Source organism: Mandrillus leucophaeus, unplaced genomic scaffold (genome assembly GCF_000951045.1).
Source record: "Mandrillus leucophaeus isolate KB7577 unplaced genomic scaffold, Mleu.le_1.0 Scaffold29, whole genome shotgun sequence".
Taxonomy (NCBI): domain Eukaryota; kingdom Metazoa; phylum Chordata; class Mammalia; order Primates; family Cercopithecidae; genus Mandrillus; species Mandrillus leucophaeus.
This window is the reverse complement of record NW_012103031.1, coordinates 1,691,447-1,699,363: the sequence shown is the minus strand read 5'-3', so window position 1 is coordinate 1,699,363 and position 7,917 is coordinate 1,691,447. Positions and strand designations below refer to the sequence as shown.

Below are 7,917 nucleotides of genomic sequence, written 5' to 3'. Positions count from 1 at the left end.
TGATAAATATCAGAAGCGATATTTCATTAATATCACACTGTGTAAACACTCTGTAAACACCGTGATTTGATAAATATCAGAAGCTTTATTTCATTAATATCACAGTGAGTAAACGATCGGTGTAAACACTGTGATTTGATAACTATCAGAAGCGATATTTTATTAATATCACATTGCATAAACACTGTAAACACTTTGATACGATAAATATCAGAAGTGTTATTTCATTAATATCAGAGTGTAAACACTGTGTAAACACGGTGGTATGATAAATATCAGAACCAATTTTTCATTATCACAGTATGTAAACACTGTGTGTAAACACTGCAATATGATAAATTTCAGAAGCGGTATTTCATTAATATCACGGTGTGTAAACTCTGTAATATGATAAATATCAGAAGCGATATACCATTAATATCACAATGTGTAAACACTCTGTGTAAACACCGTGATATGAAAAATATCAGAACGGATATTTTGTTTATATCACACTGTGTAAAAACTGTGATATATCAGCAGTGATATTTCATGAATATCAGTGTGTAAACGCTCTGTGTAAACACTGATATATCAGAAGCAATATATCATTAATATCAAAGTGTGTAAACACTGTGTAAACACTATGACATGATAAATATCAGCAGTGATATTTCATTAATAACAGTGTGTAAACACTCTGTGTAAACACTGTGATATGAAAAATATCAGAACTGATATTTCATTAATATCACAGTGTGTAAACTGAGAAATATCATAACAGATATTTCATTAATATCACAATGTATAAACACTGGATATTATAAATATTACAGTGATATTTTATTCATATAACAGTGTGGAAACACTGGCTATTATAAATATCACAGTGATATTTCATTTGTATCTCTGTGCATAAAGAGTGGATATTATAAATATCATCGATATTTCATTTATAGCCCTAAATGTGGAAACACTGGATATTATATATATATCACAGCTGTATCTCATTTATATCTCTGTGTGGAAACACTGGATATTATAAATATCACAGCAAGATTTCAACTTTATCCCTGTGTGGAAACAGTGGATATTATAAATATCACGGTGATATTTCATTTATATCCCTTTGTGGAAACACTGGATATTTTAGTATTTCATTCATATCCCTATGTGGAAACACTGGATATTTTAATATTTCATTCATATCCCTGTTTGGAAACACTGGATATTTTAATATTTCATTCATAGCACAGTGTGGAAACACTGCATAGTATAATATTTCATTCATATCCCTGTGTGGAAATACTGAATATTATAATATTTCATCCATAGCATAATGTTAGAAACACTGGATATTATAATATTTGATTCATAGCACAGTGTGGAAACACTGAATATTATTTCATTCATAGCACAGTTTGGAAACACTGGATATTATAATATTTCATTCATAGCACTGTGTGAAAACACTGAATAGTATAATATTTCATAGCACAGTGTGGAAACACTGGATAGTATATTTCATACATAGCACAGTGTGGAAACACTGTATATTAAAAATGTAACAGCGATATTTAATTAATATCACAGTGTGAAACAATGGATATCGGTAGTGATATTGATGATGTTATGAACATAATACAGTGTGTTAAAATTGCCTTTTCACGCTGGATGTCAGTGGTAATATCATGGATATTATGAATAATATCACAGGGTGCGAACACAGTGTGTTCACACCCTGGATATCAGTAGTAACATCATAGACATGAATATCACAGGGTGTTAACACAGTGTGTTATCCTGGATATCAGTAGTGGATCAGTGTCAGGATATCATCCTGGATATCACAGGGTGATATTATTCATAATATCATGGATATTAATTGTATTAACACCCTGGATATCATAGTAATACACTGGATATTGTGAATAATATCAGAGGGAGTTAACCCAGTTTAACACCCTGGATGTCAGTAGTAATACATTGGATATTATGAATAATATCACAGTGTGTTAACAACAGTGGATATCAGTAGTAATATCGTGGATATTAGGAAGAATATCACAGTGTGTTAACACAGTATGTCAACACTGGATATTAGTGATGTTATGAAAAATATCACAGTGTATTAACACTGGACATTTGTAGTAATATCATGAATATTCTGAATAACATCACAGTGTGTTAACATAGTGTGTTAACACTGGATATCAGCATTAATATCATGGATATTATGAATAATATCACAGTGTGTTAACATAGTGTGTTAACACTGGATATTAGTATTAATCTCTAACGTGTGTTAACAGTAGTAATATCATGGATATGAATAATATCACAGTGTGTGACATTGATAATAATATTATTAATGTCATAAATAGTATCACAGTGTGATAACACTGGATATTATTAATATCATAGATATTAGTAATATCTAATATCTATAATAGATATTAATATAACACTGGATATCACTAATATGATAGATAATATATATATTAGTAATATCACAGTGTTTTAACAGTGTGCTAACACTGGATATTATTGTCACAACTATTAGTAATATCACAGTGTGCTAACACTGAATACTATGAATATCATAGATGTTAGTAATACCACAGTGTGTTAACACAGTGTGCTAACACTGGGTATCATTAACATAACAGATATTAGTAATATCACAGTGTGCCACTATTAATATAAGTGTTAATACTATTGACATTCTATTATTAATATAACAATGTTAACACTATATTATTAATGTGAGTGTTAATACTATATTATTAATATGAGTGTTAATACTACTAACACTGTATTCTTAATATGATGATGTTAACACTACATTACTAATATAAGTCTTAACACTATTATATTAATATAGTGTTAATAATATTAACACTATTATATTAATAATATAGCATTAACACTATTAATAATATAGTGATATTTTTCATAACATCACTAATATCCAGTGTTGACATACTGTGTTAACACACTGTGATATTCTTCCTAATATCTACGATATTACTACTGATATCCACTGTTGTTAACACACTGTGATATTATTCATAATATCCAATGTATTACTACTGACATCCAGGGTGTTAATAATAGTGTGTTAACTACATTATTAACTAATAATAGTTAACGCCCTTAATAATATAGTGTTAACGCTATATTATTAATATAATAGTGTTAATACTATTAACACTATATTATTAATATAATATATTACGCAGTGTTAACGCTATATTAATATAACAGTTAATAGTGTTAACGCTATATTATTAATATATTAATATAATAGTGTTAATACTATATTATTATACATTATTATTATTATTATTATTATTTGAGACGGAGTCTTGCTCTGTTGCCCAGGCTGGAGTGGTGCAGTGGCGCGATCTGGGCTCACTGCAAGCTCCGCTTCCCAGTTTCACGCCATTCTCCTGCCTCAGTCTCCCGAGTAGCTGGGACTACAGGCGCCCGCCACCACGCCCGGCTACTTTTTTGTATTTTTTAGTAGAGACGGGGTTTCACCGTGTTAGCCAGGATGGTCTCGATCTTCTGATCTCATGATCCGCCTGCCTTGGCCTCCCAAATTACAGACGTGAGCCACCGCGCCCAGACTAACACTACATTATGAAACACTATATTATTATTATAGTGTAGATACTATTACTACATTATTAATAGTGTTAACACTATTATATTAATAATAAAGTATTAACACTATTAATGTAATAGTGTTAACCGTAGTATTAATATAATAGTGTTAACCGTAGTATTAATATAATAGTGTTAACACTATATTATTAATATAATAGTGTTAACTGTACTATTAATATAATAGTGTTAACACTATTAATAATGTAGTTAATCATATATTAATATAGCAGTGTTAATACTAATAATGTAATCATGTATTATTAATATAGCAGTGTTAATACTAACCCTATATTATTAATACAAGTGTTAATGCTATTAACGCTATATTATTAATAAAGTGTTAACATTATTAACACTATATTACTAATATAATAGTGTTAATAGTATATTAATATAATAGTGTGAATACTATTAACATTATATTATTAATACTATTATTATTCCCATTTTACAGATGAGAAGCCCAGGACTCAGGAATGAGACACAGGAAGTTTACTCAAAGTCCCCACACTGGGAATGGCAGAGCTAGGATTTGAATTCAGATCCCTCCCGCTCTCTATTCCTCCGCCCCCACCCACCCGTGAGCGAGGCCGGTACTGTGGGCAGACGCCAGGGCCAGATTTCCCCACCCTCCGGCGAGATTTCCCCACCCTCCACTCGCCAGATGTGCGGCGGCTGGGGCAGCAGGTTGGGAGGGATGAACCCGCGTCTCCTCCGCAGAGCTGGAGCTGGAGCTAGGCCCAGAGGCCCAGGCTCAGTGGGTTCTGTCCCGGGTCGGGGCAACCCCCCACCAGGGACTGTGGGGCCAACGGAAGCTCCAGGAGCGCGGTGGAGCCTGGAGGGGCGGGCGAGGGTCCCACCGTGACCCGCCTGGAGGGCAGCCCAGTCCTGGGACGCGAGACCCCCTACGACGGTGCCGCAGGTGGAGGGAAGGGTAGAGGGGAGACCAGTAGGGGGCCAAGCAAGGTGGCCCCACAGGTTGGCAGAGGATGTGGGGAAGTCCCCCTACCCACCCAAGGCCGAACATCACCTAACTGGCTGTGGGAAGCCCGGGGCAGGGGCTGGGGGCGGATGGCTTGGTTAGGGCCCGGTTTGGGGTCTTGAAAATATACCTATGGCTTTGGGGCCATGGAAGGGCGGAGTCCTGGCATTCAGGGGAAAGGGCCGAGGAGGGTTGTCAACGGGAAGGAACTTTGACCCCACCCTGGGTCAACGTGCAGTCCAAATTGCCACAAATGACCAGAGGAAACAGTGGGAAGGGAAGGTCTCTTTCCCATTCCAAACCAGGATGCCCTTTAGGTAGCCCACTTCCTTCATCCTCAGCGCAGCTGCTGGCTTTCCAGGGAGGTGCCAGGGCCTGGAAGGTGCGGGGCTGCAGCTCAGGTGCTGAAGAGGGGCGAGAGTCCAGGAACCTCCTGCCAAGCCAATGGTCCTCAGATGCTGGTCCAGGCACCACCACGGGGTACACAGGTCTTCTTACCTCCTGGTGTTGTGGACCCTTTAAAAAATAATAATTTGGCCAGACGTGGGGGCTCACGCCTGTCATTTCAGCACTTTGGGAGGTCAAGGTGGGAGGATCACTTGAACCTAAGGGTTGCCTGGGCAACATAGCAGGACCCCATCTCTTAAAAAAAAAAAAAACAAAAAAACAAAAAACAGGTGTAATGGCATACACCTGTAGTCCCAGCTACTTGGGAGGCTGAGGCAGGAGGATCACTTGTGCCCAGGAGGCATGAATGCACCACTGCACTCCAGCCTGGGTGACACAAGACTCTGTCTCAAAAATAAATAAATACAAATAAATAAATAAATAAAAATAAAAAAATAAAAACCAAACCGGTGACAGTAGATAAGTTGCTTTGTTTTGAATGCTCTTGGCAAAATAAAAAGTTGGCAGTCCTATATCCCCCCATTTTCTCTCCCTTTTTCACACATGCACATGCCTATAAAGAAAGCATTCTCTGGATCCACAGAATTCCAGATTTGGGAATCACTGAATTGAACTGCCGGCCACTGGTGGCTGGTGAGGCTGGCCTGGCAGTGATGCAGTATTCTGGTCCCTGTGCCAGCACTGATGGGCTGTGGAATCCTCCACCAGTTATTCCCTCTCTCCAGCTCTCCATCTCTGCTTCTGTACAAAAGGATCTTATACAAATCCCCTCTTATATTCAAATATCTATGATCTTTCAGCTTGGCCTATATCCGTGCGGATCTTAAGTTGTGTATCCGAAGATGTACCCTTGTCCAGTGCTGGCACTAAGGGCTGCTTCAGGGAGAGCCCTGGCCTAGTGCCCAGGGAAAGGAGGACAAGGTCCTCATCACTGGAGAGTGGAGGGGGCAGTGGGAAAGGGACAGATAAGGGGTAGTGCCCTGCAGTATGCCTGGCCCCAAAGTAACCCCAGGCTGTGAAGATGAAAGCACTGCATCACACGATGTGTTTCTGTGTCTCTCTCCCTAACAGTTCCAAGAGCCTCTGAGTTCCTGTCTTTTTTTCATCTCGGAATCTCCACCATTGGCCTACACTGGGAACAGGGAGACCTGTAAGTGCACAGTGAATTTTTGCTGAGGGAGTGGCTGGGAGGGCTGTGTGGAGTGGACAGGACCAAGCTGCACTTTTCAGGGGAGTGGGATTTGGAAAATTTAGGAGAGCAGAACGGTCACCCTCCAGGAAGGAACCCATGTGTATTAGTCTGTTCTCATGCTGCTAATAAAGACATACCCGAGACTGGGTAACTTATAAAAGAAAGAGATTTAATTGACTCGCACAACATGGCTGCGGAGGCCTCACAATCATGGCTGAAGGCGAATGAAGAGCAAAGTCACATCTTTCGTGGTGGCTGGCAGGAGAGAGCTTAAGCAGGGAAACTTCCACTTATAAAACCATCAGATCTTGTGAGACTTATTCACTACCACGTGAACAGTATGGGGGAAACTGCCCCCGTGATTCAGTTATCTCCACCTGGCCCTGCTCTTGACACATGGGGATTATTACAATGCAAGGTGAGATTTGGTTGGGGACACAGCTAAACCAAATCACCAGGTACAGAGGCCAGAGGAGCCTGGGGGTGACGGTGATGTTCCGGGTGTGGAGGGAGATGTGGTAGGCGTGGGGACAGGAAGAATGGAAGGTTGGGGAACTTTATGAAGGGAAAACTGAGAAGATGAGGAAGGCTGGTGAGATGGGAGTGGGGTTGGGGAGAGGGAAGAACCAGCATGAGCTCAAGGCTAGGGTTTGGGTGAAGGAGAGAAAAAAAGGTAGAAATAAAGGAGACACAGAGATCACTTCTAGACAAATTGAGGTGGAGATGGGGTAGACAGGAAGAGGTGCCCCCTATCAAATAAGAATGCCCAGTGTTCTCCCATCTGTACAGAGGACAGGGTCTAGATGCAGCCAGGACTCCTTCCCATTGAGTTCTAATACTAGAAGGATGCCTCAATGCTCTCTGGTCCAACAGACTTCATCATTTTAGAGAGAAGGAAACGGAGGCCCTGAGGTTGGGGTGGCTTGTATGACCTGGAGAGTGGATGGGAGATGGAAAAGGGAGATTTAAAGAGAGGGGAAGGCTGAGTGTGGTGGTTCATGCCTGTAATCCTAACTTTTTGGGAGGCCAAGGCAGGAAGATCACTTAAGCTCAGGAGTTTAAGACACCCTAGGCAACATAGTGAGACCCCCGTCTCTACAAAAAATTAAAAAATTAGCTGGGCGTGGTGGCATGCACCTGTAGTCCCAGCTACTCATGAGGTTGGGGTAGGAGGATCGCTTGTGCCCAGGAGGTTTAGCCTGGGTGACAGAGTGAGACCCTGTATTTAAAAACAAAAAATAATAAGGAAAGAAAGGGAAGAATTCAATTTTTCAAGTGGGAAGAAGAGAAACTAGAGAACGTCAGAAAGGAAGAGAAAGTACAAACATTTTCAAGTCACTCTGACAGCATCAAAGATGAACATGTGTTTACCCGTTTATAACCAGGGTATTTGGGTGTGGGGGATACAGGAAGGGACCCACACCTCTGCCCTCTGCCATTAGGCTTGTTCAGCCATAGCCATCGGTAACTCTCAAAAATGCCCCCTTCCCTGGCTGCAGTGAGGGTCTGCATGGGGATTGGGTAGAGGCCCCAGTTTCTGCACTGAGCAAGGTTTCCACAGGGTGTGGGAGAAGAGGAGGGAAGCATGCTCACTCCGAGGGCCTTGTGCTGTCTACTCCCTAGGCATAGCTTGAAAACCGTGATGCTGCCAAGCCCAGCCTTGCACAGGCGAGAGTCCCCAGGC

At 40.4% G+C, this 7,917-nt stretch overlaps 1 protein-coding gene across 1 annotated transcript in view; it reads left to right on the top strand.

Moving 5' to 3' along the window:
- The first annotated feature begins 4,335 nt into the window (after positions 1-4,335).
- LOC105543718 (transmembrane protein 225-like) overlaps positions 4,336-7,917 on the top strand; it is a 14,236-nt gene continuing 10,654 nt past the window's right edge. Inside the window, exons 1-2 of the mRNA XM_011985782.1 lie at positions 4,336-4,573; positions 6,113-6,191. The gene's annotated coding sequence lies outside the window, so the exon portion shown is untranslated. The remainder of the gene's footprint in view (positions 4,574-6,112; positions 6,192-7,917) is intronic.